We start from the raw sequence: 16,834 nt of genomic DNA, 5'->3' as shown, positions 1-16,834 counted from the left end.
CTCTGAATCCATCATGGCTTTTGTGATGCTCACGTCGCGCTGATCCCTGGCTCTGACAATGACATCTCTCAATATAATAATCTTGTCCTCCTTGGGGATTTTTGACAATACCTCATCCAGACAGGCATTTTTTTTTCCTCATCAGAAACGAGGGTAGGTGCATAAGCACTAAGAACTGTTGCCGTCTGGTTGTTTGCCAGCACCAGACGGAGGGTCATCAAGCGCTCACAGGGAGTTCAGAGAGGTGACTGATCAGTTGGTTCTTGATGGCAAAACCAACCCCATGGATCCTAGGCTCATCTGTGGCCTTTCCTTTCCAGAAGAAAGTGTATCCACCCTTTTCCTCCTTCAGATGACCTTCCTCTGCCCGTTGGGTTTCTGAAAGAGCAGCTATGTCAATCCGGCATCTTCTCAGTTCCCTGGCAATGATGGTGGTTCTCCTCTCCAGCCTATCACTGGTTACACTGTCCATTCGAGTGCTCACATTCCATGCTCCAAAATTCATGTTTGTGTTTTCGACCGCATATTGGTGATCCCTCTGAACGCGGTAATCCAGTCGGGAGGTTTGAGGCAGGCTATGTTTAGGGCACCTTTTCTAGCCCCTTCCCCATCAGGGGTGAGCAGAGTGGATCCTAAAAAGGGCTGCTCAGTCGTGGATGCAGCTACCAAAGAGCTCTTTCTGCCTCGGTCCAAGAGCCCAACAATCATCTAACATCCACCGCCTGATGTGCCAGCTTCGGACTAGGGGCTTCCAGGCTTCACAATCCTGCCCCCGTTGCTACTTACTGGTCGCCACAGGACTTTAATCCGGGATGTAAGGTGGATTCCCTGAAAAAGATGCCTGTGCGTGACTTTGTTTAAAGTGGGGAGACTGACAGACAGTCACCACACTATCCTTGACAGATCGGGGTCAGAATCCAGTGGCAAGGAGACCAAGACGACTGGTGACCCTTTTCTGCTGCAGCCTTCATCCGCCTTCCCAGCCGTTGTGACGCCACCAAGGTGCCAGTTACCGTGTGTGGCTACGAGGAGGCGTGTGCAAGTCTTGGCAATGGAGCGGCTGTGTACCGGCTGAGGAGGCTTATACACTCGGCTCCTCTTGTCACCCCCGGAAACAGAGGGCTAGCCGGTGGCGGTAGCTGAAAGTAGAAAAGTAGCAAGCCGAGGCAGCATGCACAAACTACAGGCACTACTACTCCAATACTACTGCACTGACGCATCACATGCCCTGTGTGTTGATGGAACACACACACGGACACACAGCTTTTGGGTATGACTATTTGCACCTATCGTCTACCGTGTGCATCTGCCGCAATCTAACAAAATGGATGCGCCACACCCATGATGCATGCACTTTGCGTTACGGAGTAAGGACATTTCTGGAAAGAAACACGATGCGTAATTCATTTATTTCAGACGACACATAAACGGATAAAAACAACTTTTAAAGTGTTCTTTTATCAAAATCTTTGATTTCGGTTGGCCCCCCAAAAAAATGCACAGGCGCCATTATGAAATGTGCTTCCAAAATTATTTACCAGATGACATTATAACTGTAAGCACTGATATGTACTGACCAAGTAAAATCAGTAATATTGAATCATTGCCCAGTGTTAATTTGTAGCAGTCATGATATGCTACACACTCACAGAGGGCAACAGTTAGTACATTTTTTTTAAACTTTGGTGTGGATGAACGGGGCCTTTTGCTCCACACCAAACCCGGCTCCAGAATTTTCATCGGGGCGGAAGTGCACACCAGCCCACAGTTGTAGGAAGAGGCCAGGGCCCTGGTCTACCCCAACTCAGTGGTATCATCTCCTCAGGAGGTAGTCACAAAACTACCTGAGATGGGTGTCACTGGATGGCATAGTAACCAATTTAAGTTACCTGCACCCACAAATGCACATGTACACACATGTATTTGTGTACACTTGTGAAGACATGATGCATGTGCAATAATGTACATGCATACGCATGCAAAGCTCCCCCCCCCCCCCCCCCCCCCACACACACACACACAAAATCATTGAAATCCTCTGTTTAGTACTAAGGTACCAAACGTTATTATTTTTTTGTCATCTTTAAGGTTGTGTACACAGACACAGGACACACTCATTGTCAAACACAATTATTGTAATTGGGATATCAATTTGGTCCACTTTAGATGCGTCCAATCTGCATGGTGCGCCAAGGAGGGAACCGCCTTGCGCCAATTCGGAGTTTAACACTTAAGTAAAGTAAGTAGCCATTTGTACTTCCCACTTTGCACGCATACTTATACGCATTTTTAAACTACCGCAAAATTGGCCTTTGGCGGGAGGCTAATCTAGTAGAGCTGAAGGTAGGGGGTTCCTTCCAATTCACACACCTGAGTGCCCAGGTGACTGAGTCAGGAGTAACGCTCCATTCTACAACATACACAGATGTAAAGGTTAGTAAATGGCTTCATAGCAGTGGAATTGAAAAGGTGACTAAATAACATCATCAAAGCGCCAGATTAACTTTTGGCAATGGATACTCTAAACCATAGGTGTCAAACTCAAGGCCCGGGGGCCAGATACGGCCCGCCAAATCATTTTATGTGGCCCGCAAAGACAAATTGTGCATCAACTTGTGTCAATACTATACGGAAGATACTGTATATCATATATTGACAGTCATAATGGCCCTCCGAAGGAAACTATGATTATGATGCGGCCCTCGACAAAAATGAGTTTGACACCCCTGCTCTAAACGCTTTCATTTAGGTGCACCAGCACTAAATCTAGGTGCGCCGACATTTCATTTATTATTTGTACATTTTTCAACCGATTCAACCCATTCCAAAGCATTTCCATCCTTCCAGTTTGACATTCACATCATTCAGCACAGGGTTAGGGTTAGGGTAAGGGTAGGGTTAGGGTTAAGTAGAGAGTTCCTCCCCCGAGGGAGAGGAGCAAAGGTACGGTCCTACCATCCACGCCCACGTCCCACAACCAGCCCCAGAGCACCCTGTCCATCGTGGCTGCGCCAGCCATGCTGGTCAGGCCAAATTGGGCTTAATAAACATGTATTTGCTTTGTAATTGTTGTTTGTTTTTGTGTTTGCACTTTGCCTATCCGGTCGCCTTTGTTATATATGTAATAAATGAGTCTCGACTTGGCATGATAGATTGACAGCTGCATTTGCGGTCAAATTAGTTGTACCTCGCACTTAATTCATCGACTCCCCTATCTGGGTGGAGCGAGAGCATCTTGCTCTGTGCGGCATCCATGCGCTCTCCTATCTGGGTAGAGCGTGGGTAAATTATAATTTTGCGTCTAATTGTTTTCCTATTGGCGCTAGTTTGCGCTCCCTTTTATTTCCTCCTTGTGGCCATCGACAACGTTTCGGCATCTTTTGTGCCTTCCTCAGGTCTGGCACACGGGAATTGCAGCTAAATTTAGTTTTGTTGCATGTGGGTTAGGGTTAGGGTTAGGGGGTTAGGGTTTAGGGTTAGGTATTTTGAGTTTATCTCGCTAAACCTTCCCCAAAGGGTCCGCCGACCCTGTCGGTTAGATAGAAGGCAACGGAAGGCACGAGCCTACGCATGTCTCACCAGTAAACCTCGCCGTACCAGGTCACATAAAATCTGGATTGGGTACGAAGGACAGCGAAGTGAGAATGCACCTCTGCCAGAACCTCCCCCGAGTAGCTGAGGCGCTACCCAGGTCTTCGGCCAGCAAGATGGAAAAAATAAGAGAAGAAAAAAAAACAACCTAAAGTCCTACCCTTGGATTACATTATGTCTATTCACTTTGAACCATTGTTTACCTCATGTCTTGTTTTTATATTCAACCAACCGTTTTCCTTAGAAGTTAGGGGTTAGGGTCAGCTAAAAAGTTCCTCCCCCGAAGGAGAGGAGCAAAGGCACGGTCCTTCTATCCTTACCTGCCCCCCATAACCGGCTCCAAAGTATCCTACCCATTGCGGACGCGCCAGCCATGTTGGCCCGGACTACTTAGGGCTTAATAAAGTTATTTTTTTTACCTTGAACTCGTGTTTGTGCTTCTTGTATGTTTGATTTTGACTGTACTTACCCGATCTGGTCACCTGAGGGAAAAAAAAACACTAATTTAAAGTCCTACCCTTGGATTACCTTTGTCTATTCCCTTTTAACTATTTTTGAACTAATATCTCGTTTTTATATTCAACCAACCATTTTCTTTAGAGGTTAAGGTTAGGGATTAGGGTTAGGGGTTAGGTTTAGGGATTAGGGGTTAGGTTTAGGGATTAGGGGTTAGGTTTAGGGATTAGGGGTTAGGACTAGGTCTATAAGGTTATCTCGCTACACCTTCCCCAAAGGGTCCGCCGACCCAGCCGGCCAGACAGAAGGCAGCGGAGGGCACAGGCCGACGCATGTCCCCCTCAGCAAACCCCGCCGCACCGGAGTCGCACAAACTCCGGAACGAAGGACGGCGAAGCGAGACCGCACCTCAACCAGAAACCCCCCCCCCGGAGCAGCCGAGGCGCCCCCCAGGACCCCAGCCAGCAAGACGGAAAAACAGCGAGACGCGAGAGAAGAAAGCCACCCCATCCCTGGACCACATCACGTCTACCACCCTTGCAGCATTCTTGACCCAATATCTTGTTTCTATACTCAACCAACCACTTTCTTCAAAAGGGATCCCATTAAGTCGACATTGTTGTTCTGGGTAATTTGAACGTCATAATTTTGTAGACACCTCATCAGTAGTGGACCTTGGGGTCACAGAGTGTTTCGGCCATTATCACCAGACACCCTCGCCCAAGGGAGGCCCCACCGGGGTCGATCAAGCCCCGGAGTGTGTCTACCTCCTCAATCGAAATCTCAGTATCTGTCTAGTCAACTGTCCAGCTTTAACGCAGACAGCATAAATCAATTGGTCAGTCTTTTAGTCCTTTTGTTGTGCTGATTTGTTCAACCATTAAACCTACGTACAAAACCTTTGTATTCCTTTGTATGGCATGCCACAAGTCTGGTAAAACAAAGTTTAGGGCTAACCTGGTATAGTTTTGCTTCGCATGCTCCCGCATATCCCATCTCAATAAAGTCTAGCATAGCGTAATACAGCATAACCTAGCCTTGACGATTAAAAAAGTTTCACCTTTTGGAAACAAGGTCTTCCCCAGTGCCCTTCCCCCGAGTCACCATCCTACCGCCGAGCACCTCCTCCCCAGAGCCTCAGCGAAGCAACTGACGGCTCTCGTCATACAATCACGCACCCACATCTAACTGATAAGCACCAAAAAATATATATATCGGCAAACCCTATCGGTACTGTTTAATTGGTTTAGTCGTGCAACATTTAAATGTAAATTGAATTCATAATTTAAATCCAATCATATATTTAGGAATACATTCATCTACGTAAATTGCGATCCCCCTAAGTCCCGCCCCCTGGAAACACTCGTAAACTCCTGTCAATCACCCTGGCGGCTCTTTTCTCCGTAATCCCCCTATCTTTCAAAACCTCACATCGCCCAAATAAACGATCAATATAAAATAACATTCTCCTAAATCCCCTGGTATTATTAAAGTGTGTACCCCGATCCCCTTCATTCGTAGAATTAATTTATAACATTAATACGATCGTACATTCAAGATTCAAGATTCAAGAGTTTTTTACTCGCCATGTTTGAGCGTGCCAAACAAGGAATTTGACTTCGGTAAATCACAGCCTCTGTTCAACATTTAGGTGACTAACAACAACACTCAGGACATGTGAAGAACGAAAGATATTCTCAAACACCCCCTGATCTTAAACTCCCAAGAGGGCAAGGAAAAACTCAAAACTCCAGCTAGGGGAAATGAGAAACCTTGAGAAGAGACCACAGATGGGAGGGTCCCTCTTCTAGGATGACCAGGCTGCAATGGATGCAGAGAGGACACATAGTACAAACAGTGTAGACAAAAAAGGTGTGGCAAGCGGGATGTTATTGCACAGTAATGACTCTGAGACTCTAAGAGTGGTGTGAGTTCATCAGAGCGACAGCCTGGGGGAAGAAGCTGTCTCTGTGTCTGCTGGTTTTAGTGTACAGAGCTCTATAACGGCGTCCGGAGGGGAGTAGTTCAAACAGGCTGCAACCTGGGTGCGAAGGGTCTGTTGAGATGTTACTTGCAAGTTTCCTGGTCCTGGACAGGTACAAGTCTTGGATAGATGGGAGGTTGATTCCAATTATCTTTTCTGCAGTCCTTATTGTCCGTTGCAGTCTGTGCTTGTCTTGTTTGGAGGCCGATCCAAACCAGACAGTGATGGAGGTGCAGAGGACAGACTGGATGATGGCAGTGTAGAAGGTCTTCAGCAGCTCCCGTGGCAGGTTGAACTTCTTGAGCTGTCTCAGGAAGTACAGCCTCTGCTGGGCCTTCTTCCGGACAGAGTCTATGTGGCCGGTCCATTTCAGGTCCCGAGAGATTGTGGTTCCCAGGAACTTGAAGGTGTCTGATGAGACAATAGTATTACTGCGGATAGTGAGGGGTGAAAGTGGTGAAGGGCCTCGCCTGAAGTCCACTGTCATCTCCACGGTCTTGAGCGGGTTCAAGTCCAGGTGGTTTTGGCTGCACCAGTGACCAGCCGCTCCACCTCCTGTCTGTACGCAGTCTCATCACCGTTCTGGATCAGTCCGATGAGAGTGGTGTCGTCTGCATACTTCAGGAGCTTCACGGAAGAGTCACTTGCGGAGAAATCGTTGGTGTAGAAGAGAAGAGCAGTGGGGAGAGGACTGTTGGGTTGACAACATTTATCTGAAATCAATCTCGGAGACGGTAGGTCTTTCTTGGCTTAGCGTTTTCTCCTGCGCAGAAGGGCGCATCCCAGACACAGCAAGTGTGGCTGAGATTCGCGCTCTGCTCTGAGTTTTGCCGAGCTTTTTATTGAGAAAGAAACAATTGGGCAAGTGTACATGATCGGGTAGGTTCACAGGCAGGAAATACATTCCATAGTTATATCTCATTACCACAGAACAAACTCTCATGGACGGAGCAGTATGGACGTCTCATGACTATTAGCTTAACAAAAACGTAGTCTTTAGTGGCCCTGGGAATACATCCCGGTGTCGTACTCATGACTTCAACTTAAATGAGACCTCTGTCTGCTTCAGCCATCCCATGACAATCTCATGATCTGAACATGTCTAGCTAACTATGGGGCTTATTGTATAGCGCGGCTAATGACTCCAGTCATTAGCCGGCCATATGCCCCCAAATCATTTTCACAAGGCTAGATGGTCACATACTGCGGAGAGTCTTGCACACAAAAGTAGATACATAGAATCCAATGATAAAAAGTATATCATTTCCAACATTCCCTCCTGTTTTTAACATTGGAATTCATGGGAAAACAAAACATCAACTAATAACTACATATGTGTATAAATGAGTATATGCTTACACAATATAGTATAGTACCATCAAAAAGCATGAAAGTTTACATTCCAGAGTTTATCAGAACTACAGCCCTTCATCCGGCTTTGGCTATGTTCGTTATAATGGAATGTATTTTGTTCTGGATCGTCAAGAAAAATAGACAGGTAGGCGATTTACGCAAGGCGGTCTGTCATGTAACATGGAGATAGAGATGGTCCAAATGGTAGAATATGGATTGTTCACAGGGATAAATTGACAGAGCTGATATTTCCAAATTTGTCCAAAAGATGGCGCCAGACCAAAACATGAGACCAAAAGAGAGGCCAGGATAAGCTAGACCAGTTAAAATAGAAAAGAGGAACACGGTGTCAGAGTGTAAGTCACGCATGGAGGCACAAATGAAATTTTTATTATGTGTTTTTTATTTTTGATTTTTTGCTTGGCTAAAATGTACTCTGTAACCGCTTTAAGCAATATTATTTGTCAATTCGATCAAGGGACCCGTCACTGAAAATAGTGGCGTGACATAGATTGTTTGGAGAAGCACAAATGAAATGTTTATTATGTGATTTTAATTTTTTGATTTTTTTGTTTGGCTAAAAATGTACTCTGTAACCGCTTTAAAGCAATATTATTTGTCAATTCGATCAATTCATGTAACAGAAAGTAGGTCAAAGGTGAAAACAAGTCATGTAACAGAAAGTAGGTCAAAGGTGAAAACAAGTCATGTAACAGAAAGTAGGTCAAAGGTGAAAACAAGTCATGTAACAGAAAGTAGGTCAAAGGTGAAAACAAGTCATGTAACAGAAAGTAGGTCAAAGGTGAAAACAAGTCATGTAACAGAAAGTAGGTCAAAGGTGAAAACAAGTCATGTAACAGAAAGTAGGTCAAAGGTGAAAACAAGTCATGTAACAGAAAGTAGGTCAAAGGTGAAAACAAGTCATGTAACAGAAAGTAGGTCAAAGGTGAAAAGGGGAAGTGAAAGGTTTTGCCACTAGCTGTGCATTTGGTGGAAAGTACTGCGTGGTCAGGGCGGAAACAGCTGCTAAAGGCCAGTCCCTCCATAGGCGTGGGATTTCTGGACAGTCCCTTCTATACGCGTGGGAGAATTGGGCAGTCTTACCCTATAGGGAAAGTACAGGAGAAAAGAAAGGGGAGGGGGGGAGACGGAGAGGTCTATAAAAGGTCCTGCTGGAGTAGCCTCAGGGCTTTTCCCCCCAAAAGAGCTCTGATACGTGAAGAGGCCCGGAGGAGTTTCAAGATTTTTTTCAAAGTCCCAAAGATCTTTGTGTGAGACGCAGGATCACTGGACTGAAATTAACTTGGATTTACTCCTAAAAATTGGACTGGACAACTTTAAACGAGAAATTGGTGAGGATGACCGTTTTTATGTATTTTAGCGAGAGGGGGGAATAGTCATCGGGCCGCCGGCTTCCTCGTGGCCAGCCTGTTTCTCTAATTTGGATTTTAGAAGCAAGATCGAACTGATCACTCGACTTTGCTTCCACCAAAAATAGCACGCAACTGGTATTTACCTCTTCCCTTTTTTATGAACTGTGTTTTGCAATCGAATTGTTCTGGGATTGAATGATTTTATTAACACGGGTATCAGTGAGTGAAATTGTTCAGTTTCTGGAGTAATTGAGATTTGTAATTCTATTTCATGTTTCTTTAATAAATGTGTTTTGTATATTACTTACTTCGTTGTGCGCGGATTTGTACTAAATATGCAACCGAAGGCTCAGGCCCGCTTCCCCTTTTTGACGGGCCGCGTAAAAAGGAACTCCGAACAAGTTAGAGACTTAAATAACTTCCGTAGTTATTTGAGCCACGAGTGAATTTCGATCTGTTCGAAAGTTGTTTCGTCTGAATAAAATTAAAGGAAGTGTTTAAATCAGATTATTGGTTTTGTGTAGAACGAAAAGTTGTTTGACTATTTGAAAGGCTCAGGCCCGCTTCCCCTTTTCGTCGGGCGCGGCTCAGTTCCCCTTTTTTGACGGGCCGTGTAAAAAGTAACTCTGAGCCAGTTAGAGAATTAAATAACTTTCGTAAATATTTAAAGGAGGAGTGGATTTCGTTAGAAGTGAATTGTTGGAAATTTACTTCTTCTAAATAAATTAACGACGACGGCTGAAATAAATCAGTGGAGTTGGAGGAGAATAAAAATATTTCAATTGTCCGTCGGGCGCGGCTCAGTTCCCCTTTTTTGACGGGCCGTGTAAAAAGTAACTCTGAGCCAGTTAGAGAATTAAATAACTTTCGTAAATATTTAACGGAAGAGTTGAGTTCGTTGAAAGTGAATTCGGTTGAGAATTTACTTCCTTTAAATAACATAACGACGATGATTAAAATAAATCAGTGAAGTTGGTGGAGGATAAAAGTATTTCGATTGTCCGTCGGACGCGGCCCAGTTCCCCTTTTTGTCGGGCCGCGTCAAAAGTTAAATAGGACACGATCAAAAAATAGACTTGCCTTCCAAATTAATTATTGGGCAAATCTAAATACAGCACGACATTTTTATTCGGTTTAAGAGAGTCGCTATTTTTTTCAAAGCAATTAAGTGGGGTGAAGAACTCCGACAGTCAAGTGCTAGATCTACGTATACGAAGTTAGAATTAATCATATAGGGTGCATTAATTTTCTTCTTAAATGCTATTATTGTCACACTTTTATTAATTCGATTCTCTTTCGAATAAAAAAGTTGGTCGGCTCGCTGCATGAGCGACCAAGTGGAACGGACCCATATCAACATTTACTTCGGCAAAACTAGTGCTTGGGTGCGCTATACAAACGAATCCCTGAGGTCTTAACAAAGACATCTAAAAAATATCCGTAACGAATAAGAACTTCAAACATTAGCGGGGAGCCATCAATACGATGCGGTCACTTCGAAGTCCTGCCTCGAATTGAGTTACTCGGCACGCGCTTCGGGTGACTTGAGAGGGATTGGCGTCGTACAGAAATTAGATTGATTCCGGAGGAGTTAATTTAACTCGGGTGGTTAGATTACGGACGAATCTCCGAACCCGGCTAAAACGAACCCGTTACTGGGAAGCCTGGGGCACCTTAATACGAGAGGTGCGTTTGACATTTTGGCGCCCAACGAGTAGGAGGGGGGTTATGAGTAAAAGTTTAGAAAAAAAATAGAAATGAGACAATAGAAGAACATTTGTTTTTTTGTTTTGCTCACAGCTCCAAAACGAACCTGTGTGGAGTTTTTCAGTTTTTTCTTCCCAGAAACTGTCCTAATTCCGCTCACTGATACAAATAAATGTCAGAACGGCCTTGAGTGACATAAGTACAGTCTCTTTAAGGAATAGAGTTTCCTAGAAAAGAACCTTATTAGCACGGGAGGATTAGAACTGTATTGTGTCATAGTAAACGGTGACCGTTGCCCCTCAGCACATTACTTTAAGCATGAGTAAGGAGGAGATCCTTCACAGCTTGTACTTGTATGGGGTGCTGAAAGTAATGTTTGTAGTGTACGCAGAGTATGCGGCAGAACTTGCAAGAGAAAGAGGGGCCGGTACATGGGCACGGATATTGGGTATAAATACAGAAGATGAACCAGTCGATGAGGAGCCTGCAAATGTTTTAGATTTCATGCCAAAGCCAAGGCCAAAGAGAAGGCAACCAATTAGGAGACCGTCTGAAGAGAGGCCTTTTTATTTTGAAAGATAAAAAGAGAAGACTTGTCTCCCCTCTTCCTTTTCCTTTTTCTTTCTCAATTTAACTCTATAATAAACCTTCATTTCTCCCTTACAAAATTTTTTTTTTTTTGTTCCCGGACACCTGTGTGGATTACAACATTTTTGTTCCCGGACACCTGTGTGGATTACAACATTTTTTGTTCCCGGACACTTGTGTCATTACAAATTTTTTTTGTTTTTGGACACCTGTGTGGATTACAACATTTTTGTTCCCGGACACTTGTGTCATTACAAATTTTTTTGTTTTTGGACACCTGTGAGGATTACAACATTTTTGTTCCCGGACACTTGTGTCGATTACAAATTTTTTTGTTTTTGGACACCTGTGTGGATTACAAGGATTTTTGTTCCCGGACGCATCAGAGGATTACAGATTTTTGTCCGCTGAACTCACAAAAGGATTTTTCTTTTTTCCGCCCTTTTCTCTTTTTTCTTTTTTCCTGCTGTTGAAGACTACAGTAAAGGCTGACCAGGAGTAGTAACTATACTTACTCTCCAGGCAGAAGAAAAACAGCCAAGATAATTCTTCTAAGGCTTGTATGGTACATGATTCTTAACTGTTGGAGACCTTCTGTGACTTACAGGTTCCCAAGAATTGAAAGGCTGAGTGGCTTCGGGCTGATGATTAGTCGTCATTTCCTGTTCGCTACAATAACGTTTGAATTAGAATTTGCAATTGAATGTACCCTTGTTAGAATTTCCTGTCAGTAGAAAACCTGGTGGGTAAAAAAGAAAAAGAAAAAGAAGTGCATCCCACCGTTGAGAGCATCAATAAGCGAGGCAAAAGTTCTCATATTGGTGTTCTGAGTAGAGGCGACGCAAAGGGCGCCGCTGAGTAACTAAGAGCTGGATCGACCCTGTTCCGAATGCGCACGGAAAGGCTTCGAAAGGAGACAGCTCGACCCTACAACTAGAGAAACTGCTACTCATTGAAAGGATGGCTAGCGGTGGAAGGAGATTGGATCCCGAACCTGGAAATCCTATGAAAGGAACCGGAAAGGAGGGGTCTAATCCAGACTCTCCAAGACGACATGAAGAACCAGCATGTGTAATATTGTATGGAGGAGGCTTAGAGAAGTGGCCTCAGAAATGGACTGAGTACATAGTGGGATCAAACCCGTCGATAGAGGCAGGATGCCTCTCAACGCGGATGAAGAGAAGCCCTATGAATGGACTCTTTACACCGATGGGTCAAAAAAGGAAGGAGAGCAGAATGCCCACTGGGGTTTTGTTCTGAAGCAAAATGGAGTGGAGCGTTGCCGCCGCAAAGGAAAGACACCCGGCAGCGCGCAAACAGGAGAGGCCACGGCAGTGTTGGAAGGACTGTTAGAAAAAAAAAAAAAAATCACGCTGAACGCGTAAGACTTATAACTGATAGTCATTATTGTGAGCAAGCTCTCAAATTCGATCTAGCCATTTGGGAAGAGAATGGCTTCGAGGGCGCGAAAGGAAAACTAGTGGCCCACTATGAAGTGTGGAGAAAGATAGCCGAGTTACGGCTAAATTTGAGTTTGGATGTGGTTCACCAGAAATCTCATGTGAAAGAAGGAGCTTATTGGAGAGGTAATAACGAAGTTGATTGATACGTCCAGAAAAGAAGAATAAAAGTTGTAGGAGCAGAAAAATGGGACAAGACCCCTCGCGGAAAAGTGGTCCCAGATGAGAGCGTGAGGCAAGTCGTGTCGGCAGTGCATGAAGCACTAGGCCACGCGGGTCCACTGCCTACGCGAAAAAAGTTAGAGATGCTGGAACTCTGGGTCCCTGACCGGACGATTCGTGCGGTCCTGCGGGATTGTAATCCGTGCAACAAAAACAACGCAGGGCGAAGAGGACGACGCACGGATGGAGTGAAGATTAGGAGTACTGTGCCGTGGGGCTCGGTTTGTATGGACGTAGCTGGCCCCATGGGAATAAGTGGCGCAAAGGGTGAGAAATACCTTGTTGTGCTGGTTGACTCGATGTCAGGACACGTCGGGCTGAAAGCAGTGAGAAAAGCCAATGCAAACAGTGTGATCAAGACACTAGAAGATGGGTGCATGTGGCTAGGAATCCCAAAAGAGTGGAGTACTAAATTGCTTGATTTGGAAATTGACCTAAACGGGAGGAGCAGAAGCAGCCGGCCCTCCCCGCCCGAAGAACTGAACCAACGACTTTTTGTGTCACAAGAAGTGGGCAGAACCCAAGACGGCTGTCCCAGAATAAAGAGAAGTGTCGGATCAGCGTTGGACAGAAGGTGTGGATCAAGTCGAGGGACCTGAACAGCAACACGGCAGTGAAGGCCAAGTACGACTGCTCGGACATAGTTAGTGAAGTTTTGGATAGAAACACAGTACGACTAAAGAAGAAAGGTATCCAAGGAGTTGAACAGCTGAAGCCGTTATCGGCTAACCCGAGTCAAGCCAAGAAGTAATTTAAATAACATATGGCAACGGACCACGGAACAATCCCAGCCTTCGTGCGCATGGCCGCACACAAAGGTGCGGTCATCGTAAGAAGAACACCAAATGGGATCCAGACCGAAAGGGCCCTAAATCTGGTGAGATTGGCCAAGCGGGGTTGCACACCCGGTGGACCAGAACATTTTCACTGGACATGGGTCAACGAAGCTTGTGTCATTTGTTTGACACCCAACCTGTTGCCTACTATGTGGTCGGGAGTAGGCTTCATGATGCCACCTGTACTGACCACCGAAGTAAGAGAGCTGGAATTTGCCCAGAGAAATGAGGACAAGCTTCCAGTTAAAGTATTAGATGCCATGGTATGCCACCAGTGTCGAATTACCATCTTGGCACGAATGGTGTTCTTTTCACAGTGGGAGATCGGACCAACTACGGATGTACGGGCTCGACAAATTAGCTCGTGCACGTGTGTTTGGGACGGCGATGAGCTGAAATATTGCCTCATGTGTTTAGATCGCATGGCAAGAGGAAAATTATTGAAAGTCGGAGAAGCAGAGGGATGGCAAATCACCAGGGCAATGACCCCCCTGGCGACCCTCTATCCAGTGTTGGGAGGAGCATCTTGGCCGGCATATGATAATAATCAGGCCATGAAGAACCTTTATCTGGCCTTGGGCCATTGTTGGCCTTGGCCAAGGCCAGTCGGCCGGCCTGCCCCCGACAGTTATACAGAAGAGGCCGACGAAATGGCCTTGTTTGCTCGTGAGTCGGTTCTTTCCGCAGGAGGAACCGCAGTCCTTGGGGACCTGCTTGAGGGACCTTGGAGGCCCATGACTTGGGCTCGGGCTGTAGCCCAGTTGTTGGCGTGCAAGGACGCACCATTGGTCAAAGTGGAGGCAGCCCCTGCGGAAACAAGCCCGACTGTGAGCAACATGTACTGCTATCGAAGTATTTTGGACATGTGTAACAAGGACTTCCAGTATGTGACAAAAAAAGGAATATACTGTTTTGCCCCTGGGAATAAAGTTGGATCAGTCCTTATAGTGAATGAGGGTGAAGCAGCACTGGTAAGGATTACAGTGAAAATGGCCATCATTCCTTACGAAGGAATATATTCACTGGGAATCAAATTGGAGGCCAAAAGGCTTAGCCAAGTTGTAGCCATAAGAAACGCCGGGTCCCAGATGCGGAATGTTCTTAGTGAACAAATACAAACAAGAAAGGAGCACGGCACGGTAGCGGCGATAGAACCTCAAAGAAAGGCCAAGGAGACAGATGACCTTGACCGGTCGGAAGCAAGAGAATGGGATAAAGGTCCCAGCCAGGAGTGGACACAGGGATGTCCAGCTGGAGGAAGCATGTTCCAATCGGTGGTGACGGAGGAAAATTCAACCACTTCACTCCCGCCAGAAGCAGGAGCCCAAGTGGAAATTCAAACAACTTTTCTCCCGCCAGAACCAGAAGTCCGAGTGGAAAGTCAACCCACTTCACTCCTGCCAGAAGCAAAAGTCCAGGAGGGAAACTTATCATGTCCAAAAGCGGAGGGCGGTGGCGTAAGTGACCAACCCAGGAGGATGTTACAAGACTGGACCCCTTTTGATTGGACGAAGTTGTATCCGGCAAATTGCCCTACTCCTGGCTGCGACGGGAGCGGTTGCGCCCGACCAGGGGCAACACACCACCGCTCATTTAGAGCTTGCCCGGTGTATGTGGGGAGCCTCGAGGTGTGTCCCACGCCTGGATGTGATGGAAAAGGAAACACCAGATGGGGTCCGGAGCGTCACCGCACCCTTAAGACATGTCCAGTGCTGGCAGAAATGAAGCGCAAAGCCTCCGAAACCAGGAAACAAGCCGGTAGCCAAGAGAACAACATGTCGAATGACGCGGTAGACACCAGGCCCGAGGAACCAGGTCCGTCTGCATCTGATAAGCCCGCTGGAAGTGGATGCAGCTCCTTCTGAGCCTGAGGACGACGATGAGGCTCGAGACGGAGGACGCGGGAGCGAGGCTGAAAATGAGGAGGCAGATGTCGAGAGTGTGGCCACGGGGCGTTCAACACCGGAGCTGAGAGCCCTCGCCGTGGAGAACCACGCTGACGACGACAACGCTGCTAGTCGGTTGTCGCGCCTGATCAACGCCCTCGCAGAGATCGCCAGACAAGGTGATATGGCGGCGGCCTGCCCTACTTTAACAACCGCTGAGGTCGTGAGTATCTCAGACGGAGACGACGACATGACTGCCTAGCTCGTAACGGGGGAGGGAGTGAGCAGAGGAAATTTATACCTGTTTTTCAATCCAAGGAGGGGGTGTCATGTAACATGGAGATAGAGATGGTCCAAATGGTAGAATATGGATTGTTCACAGGGATAAATTGACAGAGCTGATATTTCCAAATTTGTCCAAAAGATGGCGCCAGACCAAAACATGAGACCAAAAGAGAGGCCAGGATAAGCTAGACCAGTTAAAATAGAAAAGAGGAACACGGTGTCAGAGTGTAAGTCACGCATGGAGGCACAAATGAAATTTTTATTATGTGTTTTTTATTTTTGATTTTTTGCTTGGCTAAAATGTACTCTGTAACCGCTTTAAGCAATATTATTTGTCAATTCAATCAAGGGACCCGTCACTGAAAATAGTGGCGTGACATAGATTGTTTGGAGAAGCACAAATGAAATGTTTATTATGTGATTTTAATTTTTTGATTTTTTTGTTTGGCTAAAAATGTACTCTGTAACCGCTTTAAAGCAATATTATTTGTCAATTCGATCAATTCATGTAACAGAAAGTAGGTCAAAGGTGAAAACAAGTCATGTAACAGAAAGTAGGTCAAAGGTGAAAACAAGTCATGTAACAGAAAGTAGGTCAAAGGTGAAAACAAGTCATGTAACAGAAAGTAGGTCAAAGGTGAAAACAAGTCATGTAACAGAAAGTAGGTCAAAGGTGAAAACAAGTCATGTAACAGAAAGTAGGTCAAAGGTGAAAACAAGTCATGTAACAGAAAGTAGGTCAAAGGTGAAAACAAGTCATGTAACAGAAAGTAGGTCAAAGGTGAAAACAAGTCATGTAACAGAAAGTAGGTCAAAGGTGAAAAGGGGAAGTGAAAGGTTTTGCCACTAGCTGTGCATTTGGTGGAAAGTACTGCGTGGTCAGGGCGGAAACAGCTGCTAAAGGCCAGTCCCTCCATAGGCGTGGGATTTCTGGACAGTCCCTTCTATACGCGTGGGAGAATTGGGCAGTCTTACCCTATAGGGAAAGTACAGGAGAAAAGAAAGGGGAGGGGGGGAGACGGAGAGGTCTATAAAAGGTCCTGCTGGAGTAGCCTCAGGGCTTTTCCCCCCAAAAGAGCTCTGATACGTGAAG

At 45.7% G+C, this 16,834-nt stretch overlaps 1 long non-coding RNA gene across 1 annotated transcript; it reads right to left on the bottom strand.

Moving 5' to 3' along the window:
• Window positions 1-9,031: 9,031 nt before the first annotated feature.
• LOC137840678 (uncharacterized) lies at window positions 9,032-13,154 on the bottom strand. The gene is made up of 2 exons (XR_011087579.1): window positions 11,330-13,154; window positions 9,032-11,191 (listed from the first exon to the last, which is right to left on the bottom strand). It is a non-coding gene; the product is annotated as an uncharacterized lncRNA (long non-coding RNA).
• Between the last annotated feature and the right edge of the window lie 3,680 nt (window positions 13,155-16,834).

The sequence above is a fragment of the Syngnathus scovelli genome, chromosome 10 (genome assembly GCF_024217435.2).
Source record: "Syngnathus scovelli strain Florida chromosome 10, RoL_Ssco_1.2, whole genome shotgun sequence".
Taxonomy (NCBI): domain Eukaryota; kingdom Metazoa; phylum Chordata; class Actinopteri; order Syngnathiformes; family Syngnathidae; genus Syngnathus; species Syngnathus scovelli.
This window is presented reverse-complemented; position numbering and strand designations above follow the sequence as displayed.